Source organism: Sarcophilus harrisii, chromosome 1 (genome assembly GCF_902635505.1).
Source record: "Sarcophilus harrisii chromosome 1, mSarHar1.11, whole genome shotgun sequence".
Taxonomy (NCBI): Eukaryota; Metazoa; Chordata; class Mammalia; order Dasyuromorphia; family Dasyuridae; genus Sarcophilus; species Sarcophilus harrisii.
Genome location: NC_045426.1, coordinates 174865712 through 174883354, shown reverse-complemented (window position 1 = coordinate 174883354; position 17643 = coordinate 174865712). Strand labels below are relative to the sequence as shown.

General features: G+C 33.6%; 1 protein-coding gene across 1 annotated transcript in view; it reads left to right on the top strand.

Annotated features, from left to right (window-relative positions):
* HAPLN1 (hyaluronan and proteoglycan link protein 1) overlaps positions 1-17643 on the top strand; it is a 98340-nt gene that overhangs the window by 25995 nt on the left and 54702 nt on the right. The gene's annotated exons all lie outside the window — the stretch shown is intronic.

Sequence of the window (17643 nt, the reverse complement as noted above, 5' to 3'; positions counted from 1 at the left end):
GAGAGCTACATACTTAAATTATATGTTCTATAGACAATTATCAGATGAAGAAATTAAAACTACTTCTAGTCATATGAAAAAGTGCTCTAAATCACTATTGACCAGAAAAATGAAAATTAAGACAACTGAGATACCACTACATACTTCTCAGATTGGCTAAGATGACAGGAAAAGATAATGATGGATATTAGAGGGAATGTAGAAAAACTGGGACACTAATACATTGTTGGTAGAGTTGTGAACTGATCCAACCATTCTGGAGAGCAATTTGGAACTATGCTCAAAGGGCTATCAAACTTTGCCTAGCCTTTAATCCCAGCAGTGTCTCTATTGAGCCAATATCCCAAAGAGATCATAAAAAATGGAACAGGACCCACATGTGCAAAAATGTAGCAGCCATTTTTGTAGTGGCAATAATCTGGTTAACTGAGTGGATGCCTATCAGCTGGAGAATGGCTGAATATGTTATGGTATATAAATGTTTTGAAATATTATTGTTCTATAAGAAATGACTAGCAGGATGATTTTAGAGAGGCCTGGAGGGACTTACATGAACTGATGCTAAGTCAAGTGAGTAGAACCAGTAGAACATTGGACACAGCAACAGCAAGATTGTATGTTGATCAATTATGACAGATGTAGCTCTTTTCAATATCAAAGATATTCAGGTTAGTTCCAATGGTCTTGTGATGAAGACAGCCATCTATACCCAGAGAGAGGACTGTGGTGACTGAGTGTGGATCACAACATACTATTTTCACTTTTTTTCATTGTTATTTGCTTGCATTTTGTTTTCTTTCTCATTGTTTCCTTTTTGATATGATTTCTTGAGCAACATGATAATTGTGGAAATGCTGTATAGAAGATTTTCATATATTTAACATATTTTGGATTACTTGCTGTCTAGAAGAGGGGGTAGGAGGAAGGGCAAGAAAAAAATTTGAAACACAAGGTTTTGCAAGGGTGAATATTGAAAATTATCTGTGCATATGTTTTGAAAATAAAAAATCTTTAAAAAGACAACAAAAAGTATATGTTCTAATAATGTCAACTTTCTCAGATTCAGGAAAGATAACCTTTCAACCTTTCAACTTTTCTCCATCCTCTGCCTGAATACTATAAAAGAAAAAAAAAAGAAAAAATTTTCCATTCTCACCAAAAGAAGAATTGAATAGTGGTATTTTTGATTGGACACAAGCAATTTCTGTGATGTATGAATAAACCTCAGAAAACACTGAGTGAGCATGGTCAGCACTTCTTATTTTTTATCTTGAAACCCTCCTTTTTAGACAATCTTCTTAATTATGCAGAGTACAAGATTTTGTGGCACAAAATCTTCTGTTGGGTAGCTAGGAAAAGTGATGAATGGAATCTCAGTCCTAGAGTTAAGAAAATCTGTGTCAAAACCAGCCCCTGACACTATCTATATCACACCAGATAAGTCACTTAAGCTAATTTGTCTGTTTTCTCATCTGTAAAGAAATGGCAAACTAATCTGTCATCTTTACCAAGAAAACTCTAAAAGGGATCATGAAGTGAAATATTACTGAAACTACTAAAAAACAGGACTCTGTGTCACAGACTACTAGAAAGTCCAGTCTCAGTATCCCTATAATCTGCAATATTTAGAGGGCCTCATATATTCCTTCTTAGACTCTCCTAATTCCAGAAACTTGGATTTCTTTTCTACACTTGAATCTAATTATGTAGAGGAGCTCTTTCATGCCAAAGAATTCCTTTATATACAGTAAACTATTATGGTGTCATGATGTTCCTTGAAGGCATAGATAAATCATCACAATTATGAACAATAACTTACATTTCCCTGTGTGAACGAAGTAGTCCTAATTATGATAAGAGGAGTAGAATGGAAGGGACATGGCACAGAATAACTAAGAGATATAATCTCAATTCTTAAGCTCAAATATTAACAAATGCTATAAATAGATGTTAGAAAATTGACGATAATCACATAGTATTCCATATCATACTGATTTTAGATACCAAATAGATCACTTTCACAAATTATCTAACTCCAGAATTTCTCCAACTTTAAAGTTTCCACATCTGCTCCCCAATTCTAAAGGAACACAAAGAATCCCCAGGTGACTCCCACTTTGCCCTGAGAACAAGTTGAGTTTAAGTAGAAGTCAGAAGTCAAACAAACCCATAAAAGTTAGGGAAAACAAGAGTAATTCAGAAGTTATAAAAGTAATGTCAGCCATGGAATAGATAGATAGATAGATAGATATAGATAGATAGATAGATAGATAGATAGATAGATACACATATATGTATATATATATATTATCTGAAAGCATGAATCATTTTACATATTATGTTTCATATTTTCATATATTATATATGCCAATTTATATTTCACTATTCTAATGAAACTTTGGTCCAGAAATGCAAAAAAGAAATTTAAGTGTTTAGTTTTTCCTTTTCCATAAAACTATTAACTGATTAGATGTTTGGTCTGGTGCTAACAATTTATATGATGGCTTTAGCACTACAGGCTAGATATTTAGATGCTGTCTAATTTTGGAGTCTATCAAGGCATTTCAGCATGATTGATAAATCATTTGCTAATTCTTGACTTGTAATCCCAATTATTCTAGGATAGTGAGTCATGAAGCCTCTTCTTTTCCCCTCATCATCTTCCTGATTTTCTTTTTGTAAGTTCCCTGTTAAAGTGGGATATTATAATGCCATTGTAATTTGCTGGATTCTTCCAGATCTGCTCTGGACTGATTAAAAGTAGTTTTTCCCACCATAAAGAGGTTTCTACTTTTCACCTTACCTCAGAGCACCATCTCCTGTATTTTGTCATCCATAACTCTTCTTACTACATTTTTGTCTCTCGGTTTAAAATTTTCCTATGAATATTCATGCTTCTAAACTAAACTACAGGCTGAATAGAATCACTAGCCTATTCAATGCCTGTATTTGCCATTGCTTTAACCCCAACGGCCTAACAAAAGGAAAAAACACACAAACAAATATGTATCTACACATATATACACATATACATACATGCAGAATAACAGTTCTCCCCAGGAGAGGTCAGCAAGCATTCACTATTCATGGGCATTTAATTATTGACCTGAATTTCATCTGGCAGTCATACTGAGATTTTTAAGCAACTTCTATTCACCGCTGGGAATTAGAATTTCTTGGAGCACAATCTATGCCAATAAAATGTTGCAGTACATTTTGCCAATGAATTCATGCCAAATACATTGTGGATATTTAAAAGATATCAATTCATGAAAAGAACTAGAGGATTTTTGGTGCTTTAAACAGTGCTGCTCTACTCAGGGAATGCTGTAGGCAGTGTTGGCTTTCTGTATCATTGGAGTAACACACAGAAGATTCTTTGAAGGGCATTGGAAAATCAACTTTATCCCAGAGCATTTCCACAATAAATCTCCTGCTGTGACTGGTATTCCTATCACTAGAGTCTTTAATATCTCAAATTTAGAAGTGTGAAGGAACTTTATAAGTTATCTAGTCAAATTACCTTATTTCACAGATGAAAATAATTAGACCTGAAAACTGAATGATTTGTCCAGGATCACACAAGCAATAAATGGCAGAACTTGGATTTAAAACCAATCCCAGTGATTATAAATCTGAATCCTTTCTGCCATATTCTCCTCATTCCTCTATGTTGTCATTTCCTTGAGTTAAAAGATTTTCTTTAGGAAGTCTCTAATGTAGCCTATTGGTCTATTGATACCTATCACCATATATCATAACATGAGTATAGATTAGTTTAACAGATTTATTGGGGAACAGGAGACTAACTTTGATGAAAGGAAAGAGTGAAGGAGAAAAGAGAGAAGGGTTAATATTGTCTACATCTAGAAAATTAAAAAAAAAAAACTTTATGGTCCCAATTTTCAAAAAAAGGAAGAGAAAAAAGCTAACAAACCAATGAACTTGGCTGATTTCTGGCAAAATTTAGAATGAATAACTAAAGATATGGTTAGTGAAACCCCCAGAGCCAACATGGATTCATCAAGAACAGAATATGGTAGACTAACCTTACTTCCATTTTTGACAAGTTTATTAAATGCTAGCAAGGTGAATATTGTACATACATGTTACCTAGATTTTAGAAGAGTGTTAGATAAAATATATCCTATTATTCTTGTGGAAATTCAAGTGTGGATTTTACAATGCAGTTCTATGAATTCACCACTGCTTGGTTGGCTAAACTCAGAGATTAATTGGTAATGCTTCAATGTCAACTTGATAGATGTTGTTTTGATTATAATGCCCTAGGGATCTGCCCAATATCATTTAGTATTTTTATGGGTGACTTTAGTAATGTCATAGATGATGTGTTTATGAAATTTTCAGAATACACAAAGCTGAGATGTATGGCAAAAACTCTAAATTTCAGAATAAGGACCCAAAATAGATTGTGAATTTGGGTTAATAGCTTTGGGTTGACTATAATAAGATGATACTCAATAGGAATAAATATAAAGTATTACATATGAGTTTTATTTTGTTAAATCATCTTCCCAACTAGAGGCTGGAGTACAGATTATCACATGGTTTGTCTGAAAAGAACCTAAGATTTTAGTACATTCAAGCTCAATCTGAGTCAGCAATAGTGTGATATGGCAGTCAGAAAACTAATATGATCTTGGGTTACTTTAATTTATCTGTCCTCTGCCCTGAAAAAACAACATCTAAAGTATTGTTCTCTATTCTGGATGCCATAATTTAAGGAAGACAAGGTGGTGATCAGATGGAGTAACCAAGAAATCAAAGGGCCTTGAGTCTATGTAATATGAGGATTGCCTGAAAGAAATGGAGATGTTTAACCTGGAGTAGAGAAAGAGAAAGAGGATGATAGATAATAACTGTCTTCAAGTATGTAAAGGGCTGTCATGGAGAGGATAGATTAGGCAGAACCAGAATCAATGGACAGAAGTTACAAACAAACACATTTAAACTTAATGCCAAGGGAAAAAATAAAGCAGAATTATCAATCAGAGAAATTCCAAACTAAAATAATCCGCCTTTAGAAACAATTTGTTTTCACTCATTAGAGAATGAAACAGAAGTTGAATGATAGTGTGGTTGAATATGATATAGAGGTGTGTGAAAGATTCTTTGCAAATTTTTTAAATAAACATTTAATAAATGTCACTATGTGTCAGGCTTAGCATTACATACTAAGCACTTTATAATTAATTTATTTTATCACAGTAGTTCTGGGAGGTAGATAGCAATTATTATCCCCATTTTACATCTGGGGAAACTGAAGCTGGTAGAGGTTAAGAAACTTACCTAGGGTCAAATAATAAGTAAGTAAATGAGGCAGGACTTAAGGCAGGACATGCACTCTGAGATCTCCTCCAGCACTAAATTCTGGGATTCTGTTATTTGCTAACTCATATTTCTAAGCACTTTAAGGTTTGTTGCTGTTGATCAGTTATATTCAAATCTTTGGGGCCTCACTTGGGGTTTTCTTGACAAAGATACTGAAGTGTTTTGCCATTTCCATCCCTAGCTCATTTTACAGATGAGGAAACTGGGGCAAACAGGTTTAAGTGACTTACCCAGTATCATATAGCTGGAAAGTGTCTAAAGCCTGACACTCATGAAGAGGAGTCTCTTGATGCTCAAGTCCAGTGTATAGTCACTGTGCCACCTATCTACCTCACTATAAGCTTTAAAAGGGAGGCTTTTGCATAACAACTCTCTGAGGTATTGTAAACACTACAGTATCATTAGCACTATTTTTCAAATGAGGAAACTGAGGCTTCAAGAGAGTAATATAGAGTTTGAGAAGCAGAGAGAGAGAGAGACACAGAGAGACACAGAGAGGCAGAGAAAGACAGAGACAGACAGAGTTATAAGCTGATAAATCTTGAATCCTAGCTTCAAACTCATTGAACTCCTCCTATTGCATTTTTCTCATTCTCAACTGATCCCAAGAGCAAAATAAAATCATGTGTACATCATTAAATCTTCAATTTCAAATATTCTATTGAAATAAAAGGTCATGTCTGAGGCTGATTATTGGTAGCCATAGATACACATCTTTCCTAAATGAGTGGTACCATCTATTTACTGTGATTTTAAAGGGTAAGAGGCCTCTCATAGATGAAGAGTAGTAAAATAAATCAACCAAGAAGTATTTTGTTCAGTCATTTTCAGACATATCCAAATCTCTGTGTTCCCATTTTAAATATTCTTGGCAAAGATAATGGAGTGGTTTGTCATTTCCTTCTCCAGCTCATTTTACAAATGAGGTAACTGAGGCAAACAGAGTGAAGTGACATAAACATCTGAAATCAGATTTAAACTCATAAAATTGAGTCCTCCTGACTCCATGTCTGGCACTCTATCCACTATGCCACCAAGATGCCCTTTATACATACTAGTGCCTAGATAAAGTGTCACTGGTATTTAAAAAATTATTAAATAATGGCCCTTATACTCCAGAAATTTATATTAAGAAGACCCACAAGAATGAAGTGTCTAGACTGAGAATGGTATGAGATTAAAAGTAATTAAGTGCTAAACTATATAATATTTACCACAAGTATAATAGTAACTCAGAGAAAAGTCATAAATTAAGAGTTAAAAGGGATATTGGAATCCATCAAGTTCAGCCTCCTAATTTAAAGAAAATGAAGTCTGGAAAGATTATATGGTCTTCCCAGGGTCATATAGCTAGCAAGTATCTGAGTTGAGAGTTAGACTTAGGTATTCCTGATGCCAAGTCTGTCAACCACACTAGTGAAGACTAGAATCAGGAAGAAAGCTTTTTTTAGGAAGTGAGGATTTGATCTTGGCCATGAAGAATGGGTTGAATTTGTAATATTCTTGCTTGAAATTAAGAAGTAACTGAAAAGATTAACGTAATCTTATTTTTCAAACACTACTTTTATCCCTCATAAAAACATTTCTTCTCTATTTCTTTAATCATTTTTAGTCTCTTTTTTGATTCATTCTTTTTGCCATCTCTCATATCCTATGGGTCCATTTTTCCTTTTTTTCTTTTTTTTAAATCTTTGGATTTTGCCCAAGTCAGGGCTAAAATAGAGAGGAAATTTTTCTTTATGAAGTGAGGCTATGAGCTGTGCTATGAGATATGGATTGGATTTGGATGGGTAAAATGATACAAATACTATGTATTTTCAGAGGCCCTAACAAGAACTAGCACAGATGGGGTTTAACAAAAGTACAGAGATGACAAACAGCATCATGTTTTCTAGAACCTTGTGGTCCCAGAATAGCAGAAGGTGATACTTGGGAACAGTGGACAGTGAAATGGAGGAGATAAAAGGAAACCAGATGGAAGGGTTTTGAAAATCAGGAAAGAAAATAAGAATTCTCTGGGCTTTGTGCAAAATTTTTTTTAACTGAGTCTAACTCAGGTCAATTCCCTGTTAGTTTAAGTTTAATATTGGAACTAAATTAGAGACTCAGAGTTCAACAGTTAGCAGATTTACTTACTCATAGCAAGAGAAGGATATTCAATAAGAATAGGCATTGAAGATACTTCAAATTGATTGAGCTGAGCAAGGGTCCTTTGTCTGTATTACTTGTCAGTATCCATCAGCACCACAGTATATCTGGAGCTTTTCATGGCTGTTTTTTAGTCAAGCAACCAAGAAGTAATGTCAACAGCATAAGCCACGAGTTTCTTGAGCCAACAGAATCTTTAGGATCATCTTAATATCTCATAAAACAAATTCTCTATCCTAGCTTTCAAATGAAAGTGGGAATGAATTTAGAGCATTACTTTTACCATAGCATTAATTACAAGATTTTGAGGAGGGGAATACAATAATCGAAGCTGTATTTAATAATAGCCTGGTGATGATATATAAGGCAGATTAGTGACAAGAGACTGGAAGCAAGAAGGTCAACTCCAGTAATGTAGGAATAAATTAATGATAGCATAGATTAGGATTGTAGCAGATGTAATGGAGAAAACATGAATTCCAAAGATATTTTGAAAAAGAAAAAAAACTGAACCCATAGGATGCAGGAGATAACAAATCATAAAAGACAGCAAAATGATTTAAGAAATAGAGAAGAGATATTTTGAGGGAGAAAAGTGATGAGTTTGAAAAGGAAAATAAGATAATGTTAATCATCCTAGTTAACTTTTAAATTCAGCCAAGATTATTACAAAGCACTATGCCATAGAAAGACTGATAGATTTAGTCAAGAACAACTGTGATTGGCAGCAATATCTAGAGGAATGACAAAATCTGGGACTAACTGGAGAGAGAGAGAAAGAGAGAGAGAGAGAGCATTATTTACCAGATGTTCTGATTCTGCAACTTTTGAACAGGCAAGTCTTAATAGAGTTTGTTTCTCAATGGCTTTTTCCATTACTTCATACAATCTATTATTGCAGAATTATTCTTCATGTATTTGATTTTTATACAACCATATCTAGAGATAAGAAGATCATAAAAAAGCACTAGAGAATAATCTGGAGGTCACCTAATCAGACTTCTCTCTCTCTCTCTCTCTCTCTCTCTCTCTCTCTCTCTCTCTCTCTCTTTCTTTTTTATGAAGAAATTGAGATTAAGGCTAAATGACTTATCTAAGATCATGACAGAGCAGGAATGTAAACTAAGCACCTCTGACTTCAAACTCAGTTTTCACTCCCATGCAGTCTGATCAGATGTTTTTTTAACACTGAAAACATATTATAAAAAAACTTGTATAATTTACCAAGGCTCTATATTAATCTAGTTTACATTAACCTAAGTAATAAGGGACAATATGTGAGTAAGAAATTATAAACAATTGAATTCTGGAGTTGTGGTATGTGCTGCTGATTCTTTTAATTGGCTTTCCTTAATAAAACTTATTAATATATTAGTTAAGATTGACTCTGTTTCATAAGTCACATGACCAAGATATAGTCATCACAATAAAAGACTAAAAGAACCCAGGAAATGTCTCAAACATTTAATCTTCTTGCAAATTAAAGAAAACTGTTAGTCAAAGACAACTCCGGGTTAGGGTAACTGCTCATATAAAAATCATTATGTAAGCAGATAATGGAACTTCAAGTATAAAATTCCTTCAAAACAATGAAAAGCAGTTAGAAAAATGGGCTTTCAGAGAACTTGATGGTAGATGCAGATAAGAATAAGATAGACAAAACTGCAGAAGAAGAGAGAGGGAGGAGAGAGGGAAAGGAAGGGGGAAAGGGAGGGAGAAGGAAGAAGCAGAGAAACAAAGAAAGAACCTGCAGCAATGATAAGGTACCATCACATCTGGAGTTTACCCTCTCAGGACCTGATCTATTTGTGATTCCTCATCTGATGAAATTCTCACACAAAATGTGAGGCTTCAAATAATCAATTTCCACAATTTAAAAAAAAGTTTTTGATGAAAGCAGATTTTAATTTAAAAAAACAAACCCAGTAATTCTTATGTATTATGTTAGGAATTTACATGTCTATTCACTATGCAAAATGAATGGTCTCTTCACCACCCCCTCTTAGGTCCACTAATTTTATTAAAAACTCAACAAAAATATCAATTTCTTCATGAGATTTTTCCTGCTCTTTCCTATTGCTAATGCCTCCTCCCTCTCAGCTTATCTTGTATTTATATTTATTTTATATATTTCATATGTTTTAATTCGGATAAATTAATATTTTATTTGTATTTAAATGTACATTCCACTTAAAATACAAAATAGTCTAAAGATCTGTTTCACTTTTGACTGTATTCATTGTACCTGGCACTTTGAATTCTTAATACACTTAATATATGCTTGCCGATGAATCTGGAATATGAATCTGGAAGTGGCTATACTTATACGGAAGAAAATTATACTATATAATTTAAATATACTCTGATATCAATTTTCAAATATTGTCCAGAGATCATATGGAAGATAGTTTGAGGAAAAAATGCAACATAGAGGTCAGCTTCTTATCCATGTGCTTGCCTTCTCATTTCTAAAAATTCTTGTTCCATTCACACACCACTGTATGAATTAGTGTTGTTCCCTGTGAAACTATCAGAAAAACTTTTGAATTATCTACAATAGACATCATCATTATCATCATCATCATCATCATCATCTGTAATGTTCTGGTTTAGCTTTCTGCTTGTCTTGGGATCAGCCTTCCTTTCAGTAGAGTAATCACCATGAGAATAGCCAGGAATAAAGTCCAAATTCTTTATTGTCTCCTTCACAGTCTGTCTCCTTGCCTGGGGCTGGGTTAACTTTCTGGAGGGCCTTCAGATGGGACTTGGTCTCAGTGGAGGAAATGCAGGCTGGTCGTCTTCTTTGTTAAAGTTCAGGAAACAGGAGGAGAGCCACCATGAGGCTGATGAAGATGGAATGTCTTCCTGAGTCTGAGAGCTTGAGCTCCAGCCTTCAGTCCTCTGTCTTCTCTGAGTTTGACTCTGGTTAAGTTTGTCCCAGTTTATATGCTCTATTACAATTATATCATTACAGTATACTGAGTATAAGCCAATCACTATATCACTAGGGCAATCATACTGGACTAGAAAACTCAAATGCTAAACTAGATAACCATTGTATTATCAATTCCACTGAGTTAACACTTTGTTGTAGGACTAAATCAATCATACTGAGCCTTAAGTATACTTCTCCAGAGTTCTGCCCTTTATATTCATCATCATCACCATCATCATCATCCTAATTAGTATCCATTCATCACTTCAAGAATTGAAAAATGCTTTACATTTTTTGACAATCCTACAAGGTGAATGTAATTATCACCCTCATTTTACAATTGAGAGATATAAGGCTGAGAAAGGTTAAATTTCTTGTCCAAGGTCAATCAGCTGGTATCTAAGGCAAAATATGAACTCAGGTCTTCCTTTCTCCATGTTCCTTTCTCCAAGTCCTATTCTAGGTGCCTTAAAGTCACACAACTACATATAGGGCTTCTCTTCCTAACTTCTCTATTTTAGTTGCAGATACCACAATCTTCCAGATATACAATCTTGTAGTCATCTTTGACTTTTCCTACTCCCCACTCCTCATATTCAAACACTTGTTAGATCTTGTGTGTTTCACTTCTACAATGTTCTCACATTTCTCCCCTTTTCTTGACTTGTGGGCAATTATTCCTAATTTGAGTTCTCATCATTTTTTAACCAAACCATTCCAGTAATTGTCTAGTTGGCTGTCTTCACTCTTTTCTCACTTTAACCTCTCCTTCACAGAGCTGCTAAATTTATCCTCCTAAAACAGAGATTTAATCACTTTGCTGCTCAGGAATCCAGGAAGTTTCTCTCTTGCCTCTCAAAAGAAATGCAAAGCAGATTGAAGTTTAAAACTCTTCATAATCTGTTTCCAGTCTGCCTTTCCAGGTTTATCATTCTAGTCCCCCTGATTTATATTAATCCTTTACATGATATCCCACCTTCCATTTCTGGAGCATTTACACATTATACACTGCCCCTCCTTTCTTCTCCCCATGTTTAGAATCCACTTGCTTCTCATTTCAACACAAAAGACAAAACTCCAACAAGAAGTTTCTCCTCATTTTGCTTGTTGTTATTGTCATCGTTAATATGTACCAGGTCCTGGGTTAAACAATGAGATTACAAAGACAAAAAATAAGTTTCTGCCCTCAAGAAGCTTATATTACAGCAGGAGAGGGAGGACCACTGTGTATGCAATTAAATCAGTGCAAATATTATTTTATTCTTTGGATATCTCTTTATCTGCACACATGGTGGTCTCTTTTCTCTTCCTTCATTATGTTTTTATGTCCTTGTTAGCAAACATAGTTTCTGGAACTTAGTAAAGGCTCAATGATTCTTGCTGAATAAATGGATAGACATTATTTTCATTTTTTAATGTTTGACTTGATTAGAAAAGATAAAGCCCCTCTTCAGTCAATATGTCTTTCATTACTTAATAATGATATAAGTAGCTACATATGCAACTCTGGAGATAAGAGATTGGCCTTATGCTATATGCAAATGTCAAACAAGATGGAAAACTAGAAGAGTTACAGTAAGCACTTAATAAGCGCTTGATGATTATGCTCACCTAAAGTGTTCCCCATTTTGTAAGATATTGTGCTCAGAGTTCAAACAAAATATGGAAGTCTTGATTGATAGCAAATCTTCATAATGGCTAATAGCATCAACCTCCTAGAAACTCCAGTGAAATTCACAGTAATATATAAGAAGTTGATCTCACTGTACACAATGGAAGAAGATGAATGAAACATGCATATTGACCAAATTATGAGATACAGCTAAATAAGCAGTTCATCAAATTCATTATATCAATGTATTATATCACTATATGCATCGGTTATATCAATATGTATATTACATCAATAATTATCTTCATTATAGCAATGTATTTGTTTAAATTAAAATAGAAATATATCTTTAGAAAGAATAGCAGTTAATATATTTGGTTCATAATTAAATTCACTAAGAGATTAAATTGGAAAACATTTGGGAAAAGGCAAAATGGTTTTGATCTTCTTAAGTTAGCCCCTGTAGGAAAATCAGTATCTTTTTTTTTTATAATAGCTTTTTACTTTCAAAATATATGCAAAGGGAACTGATGTAGTGTATTTAATTCTATCCATTAAAGACATACAATGTACAAACAAATTCTAAAATATGTGAGTTAAAATTCTGGTCTTAAAGTCTCACTGCAAAATCATACTACAATAGGTAAAAGTAATCACTTTTTCTAATTGACAACACAATTGAAATATTACAAGCAGAAGAATATAGTCTATAAATTATATGGCTAGGCTGATTTTAAAATTATGTACAAATAGGAAAAGGAAAATCTAGATCAAAAGGAGAAAGGATTGTTCCTTTGTGATTAGCCAAGGGAAACCGACTGAGAGACAATATACACCAGTGCTTTTTTTTGTGTTCGAAAGTGATTAAAATTTTCAATAAAAATTGTTCATAAAGAAAAAAAACAAAAACAAAAAACAAAAAAGAAACAAAATATATGCAAAGATAGTTTTCAACATTCACCCTTGCAAAACCTTATGTTCCAAATTTTTCTCCCTCCTTTCCCTTCACTCTCTCCCCTAAATAACAAACAAGCCAATATATGTTAAACAGGTGTGATTCTTCTATACATATTTCCACATTTATCATACTGAACAAGAAAAATCAGATCAAAAAGAAAAAAAATGAGAAAGAAAAAAAGCAAACCATAAAAAGGTGAAAATACTGTGCTTTCAGTCCCCATAGTCCTTTTTCTGAATGCAGATGGCTCTCTCCAAAACAAGTCTATTGGAATTGGCCTGAATTGTTGAAAAGAGTCACATCCATCAGAGTTGATCATCATATAATTTTGTTGCTGTGTACAAAACCAATATCTTTAATATCAGTATTCTCTTGATGTCACATAGTAACAAACTTTACTTGCTGTTCTATCAAGAGCAAAATAAAAAGACAAGTATTGTATTAGAAATAGAAATAAAACTTTCTAGCTCTTTCAGTAAATCTTCTATGAATAATTCCTAGAAAGATAGAAAAGAATCAGACGAGAAGGTGTCATGGGACCCACTGTGGTTAGACTGGAATTAGGGCTTGCAGTTGTTATCATTGTAAGTATTTGTACCACAGAAATTAGCAAACACTACAAATAAAATCTTAACTTATTGTTTTATGGATTGTTTGGACTTAAGAAAGTGATTTTTAAAAATGTTATTACTGCAGATTAAGCTTAAAAATGTGTTGGTACATTTTTTTTCTCCAGAGAATCAGTTGTTAAATATTTACAAGCAGAGAGACAAGAGATTTACAAGAGGGAGACATAGAGAGCTGCATTGATGGAAAAACCAAAGGACCATGCAAGTATAAGATGGTCTCCCTTGTTGCATCTTTGCATGTAAATCAAGGGGAGGTGGGAACAAACTTTGAAAATAGACAGAGTTTCTTTCCTGTGCCCAGAAACTCAGTTCTCTCAGTGCATTACAAGAAACTCCACTGTAATGTAACTTTCAAAGGCCAGCTGCTAAACTCTAGACCTTTGTCTGTAGCTTATCAATTCTTTAGCCTATCACTTTGTGCTCCGCTCTGATTGACTTATCCATGGGAAAGTGTTAATAGAGAATAATGGCTTAATGAATTTCTTTCCCCAGATACCAGTTTTGAAGGGGACCTTTTATATTATAAGAAGCCACATTTTCTGGCTAGTGGGGGAGAAATTCAGGAGCAAGGAGGCATTTCATATGTTCTTTAAATATTTGCTGAATGAATGAATGGAATGTAGGTCTGTTTAGACAAAGGGCAAGCCCATAAGTTAAATGTGTTTGCCTTGGGAAATTACTTCTTGCCCAGAATAAGAGAGATTACTTTGGTATTTCTTTATATAAGCTAATTTTCTTCTTCTTTTAATCTCTAATTCTTAGATTCTACTCATCTATTCATATTAAAATAAAATTTTAAAAAATCATCATGATTTTATTAAACTCCTTTGTACTATATTTCACAATTATTTACTATCTTTTTTATTTATTTCCTAACATTTATCACATTCTTCTTTTTAATTTTAATTAGCTAAACTCTATTGTGAAATTTCTGAGGGAAGAGTCCCTTATTTACCTTGTATGCACAGAACCCAGGACAGTATTCATAAATAATAGGTGTTTATTAAATATTTGTCAAATTGATTTTTTTCCTCACATTAGGTTGTTGTTGTTTTTAATGGTATCAGAATGTCTCTTTCAGGAATGAGTAACAGATCTTAACAGATATTGAAAAGATGTCACTCTTCCTGTGCTCCTAAATTGTCTGAAATTAAATGGCTGCTTACATTTTTTAGCTTTTCAGCAGTGGTCTCAAGCTCAAATAGAGTGGAGAAAAAAAGATATTTGAAGACTACATATTTATATTGGTTTTAAAAATGTGAAGTAAATTTAATTACATTTTTGTTTATTTTGTTAACTATTTCCCAATAACATTTTAATCTTGTTTGGCCACACCCAGGAGTGTTGTGAGTGGAATTTGACCAGGGAAAGGCATGTTTGACATGTTTACAATATCACTCATAATTCATTCCACTATCACCCTTTAGTCCCAGAGTCATAGCAGTGTCGAATACACTGTTATAAGACGGAGCCTCCAGTGGCCTTATACATCAAAACCCAAGAGTCAAATGTGCTGGTATCTAGGTGACATTTTTAGGGAGAAAGGTTTAAAAAGGTACAGCAATATTGTTTGGGCTACTTCATCTATGGCATCCCTGTAGCATTAAGGCAAAGTTGCTATCCTACTATCATCCTCTCTGTAAAGTGAGAGACACTCTTATAAGTGTTGGAAATGAATACTAGGAAAAGTCCTGAAAGCCGCACTGATAGAGAAATTCTCACTCCTCCTTCCAACCAACCACTATTATATCCTCCACATCTTTCCATGTGGCATAATATAGGTGCTGAATTTCACCCTTTTTGACTTGTTGAATTCTTTTCTGTTATTTCTGTCCAATTTCAGTGATTTTTTTCTTGCTCCATTCATCATCACCTCTGATCTTTATCCTCTTTTTTTTTCCTATTTTTATTTTTTCATTCTCTTTTTTCTACTACTTCTGAGGTTTAGCTGTTTTAATGCCATTGAAGGGTATGCTTTATAATTATTCCTGGGCAATAAGAACACTTCATGATTTTCTCAGTCTAGGGAACTCCTGACATGAAAACTTCCTCTACTGATGCATATAGGAAATTAATCTGTAACTTTATAGTCTTATGGATATACTGGTACACTGAGAGGTTAATTTATTTGTCCTTAGTCATATAGCTAAAATGTCTTAAAAGAAACACTTGAATCCAGGTGTTAGTGATTCCCAGGCTGGTCCTCTTGCACTATGTGAAGCTGCTTTATTAACTTGAAAATAGTATATAAGTTCCAACTCCTTGCCCTCTCTTGCCTCCAGTTATTTTAAAATTCATTTCTGTTGCCCTATCAGTAATTTCTCTCAAGTCTACAGTTCTTTGAAGATATGCTAGATTTGAAGCCTTACTTAAACATTTTTCATGGCAAGATCATTATTAATTAGTAGATTACTAAGAGGAATTGAAATCTTGAGATTCACAAATTGTCTTTGACAAATTGTCAAATAAGTGAAGTCTATCACTAATATATTTCTTCCTTCTTTGCTCTAACTCTTCTTCATATCCCCCTAGTTATCCAACTTGAGAAACCGTATCACCAGTCTTAGCTTCCACCATCAGACTGCCATGTGACACCTAGACCATTCACCTATTGTCTTTGATGGTGTTTCTCCAGGACAGTCCAACTATTGCCAATTTTTTTACTCAGTCAATTTTTAAACTAATGTCTTGTGCCCTGTCCAGGCAATATCAGCTGTATTCTACTTTTCAAAGTGACAGTCAGATTACCTATTTTTTTGTTAATGTACTTGCCTTCCCAATAACATGAAATGGAATGGAAAAAGCATTAGATTAGGGTTAGAAACCGGTAAACTTGGATTCTTGTCTTGATTCTGCTACTGACTGACTAAAAGACTTTGGATGAATGAGTTTGTTTTCCTGGCCTCTTTTTCCTCATTTGTAAAACTGAGGATGGAATAGACTAGATAGATGGCTTGTCAAGTCCCTTCCAGCTCTGATGAAAATGATCATTTTTACTGTCAGTGGCCTTCTGGAAATGCTGTTATTATTTTTATTATTCAACAGCAGATTGATTGATGATACAAATAGTAGAGATTACATTTATGAAGAAGGGCAGAAACTTGGCAGATCATTGATAATAATATTCTTAAACATGTATTACGCTTAGTCCATTGGATTATAGCATTTCACCCTAAATACTAGCTCTGTCTATATTTCTCTGGATTCCTCATGTAATTAATGAATTTATTTTGAAAACACTAGAATCTCAATGTCTATATGTAACAGAAATCAGGAGATTTAGCATCTTTAGGAGAAAAAATTTTCAGTATTATGTCAATTTTCTGAACTTGAGTGCTTTGTAGTAAAAGGGGATTAGATTTTGGAGTCAGGAAATTTGAGTTCAAATATTGATTCCTCTACTTAGTTACTGTATTTCCCTCAGTCTCAGTTCTTTTATCTATGTAACCAATATTTACACTTACTTGCTTACTTCACTTATACTTGCTTACTTCACAGTACTGTTATAAGAAAATTGCTTTGAAAACTTCAAAGGCCCATAGTTATAATCTTAAATTTGTTTTTTTATCCCTAGTTTATACAGGTTATAAACATATAATGACATTTATGTATATTATATAGAGAGAGACATATAATAGACATTTAATAAAAACATATTTGTTTGGCTGGTTGAATTAATCTTCTAACAGAAAAGCTTATTAAAGGTCATTCACTGAACTAAGGCTAGACTAGAATTCTTTAATACATTATACAAACACAATCATTTAGTTCAAATTTTAGAAATCAGTTATACAATTATTAAAAATTACCAAGTGATTTAAATACAAAGGATTTCAAATAATATATAGATTGCATAAAATGTGAAATCTATTTAAAAGTGTTTTTTTAGAGCACAGAGCCATAGGAATCACATATTTATGAAATGGAAGGGACTTTGAATATCCCATATTCCAACCTCTTTCTCCTTAAGGGAAGAAATTAAAGATCTGAGATGTTTTGAGCTTCCCAG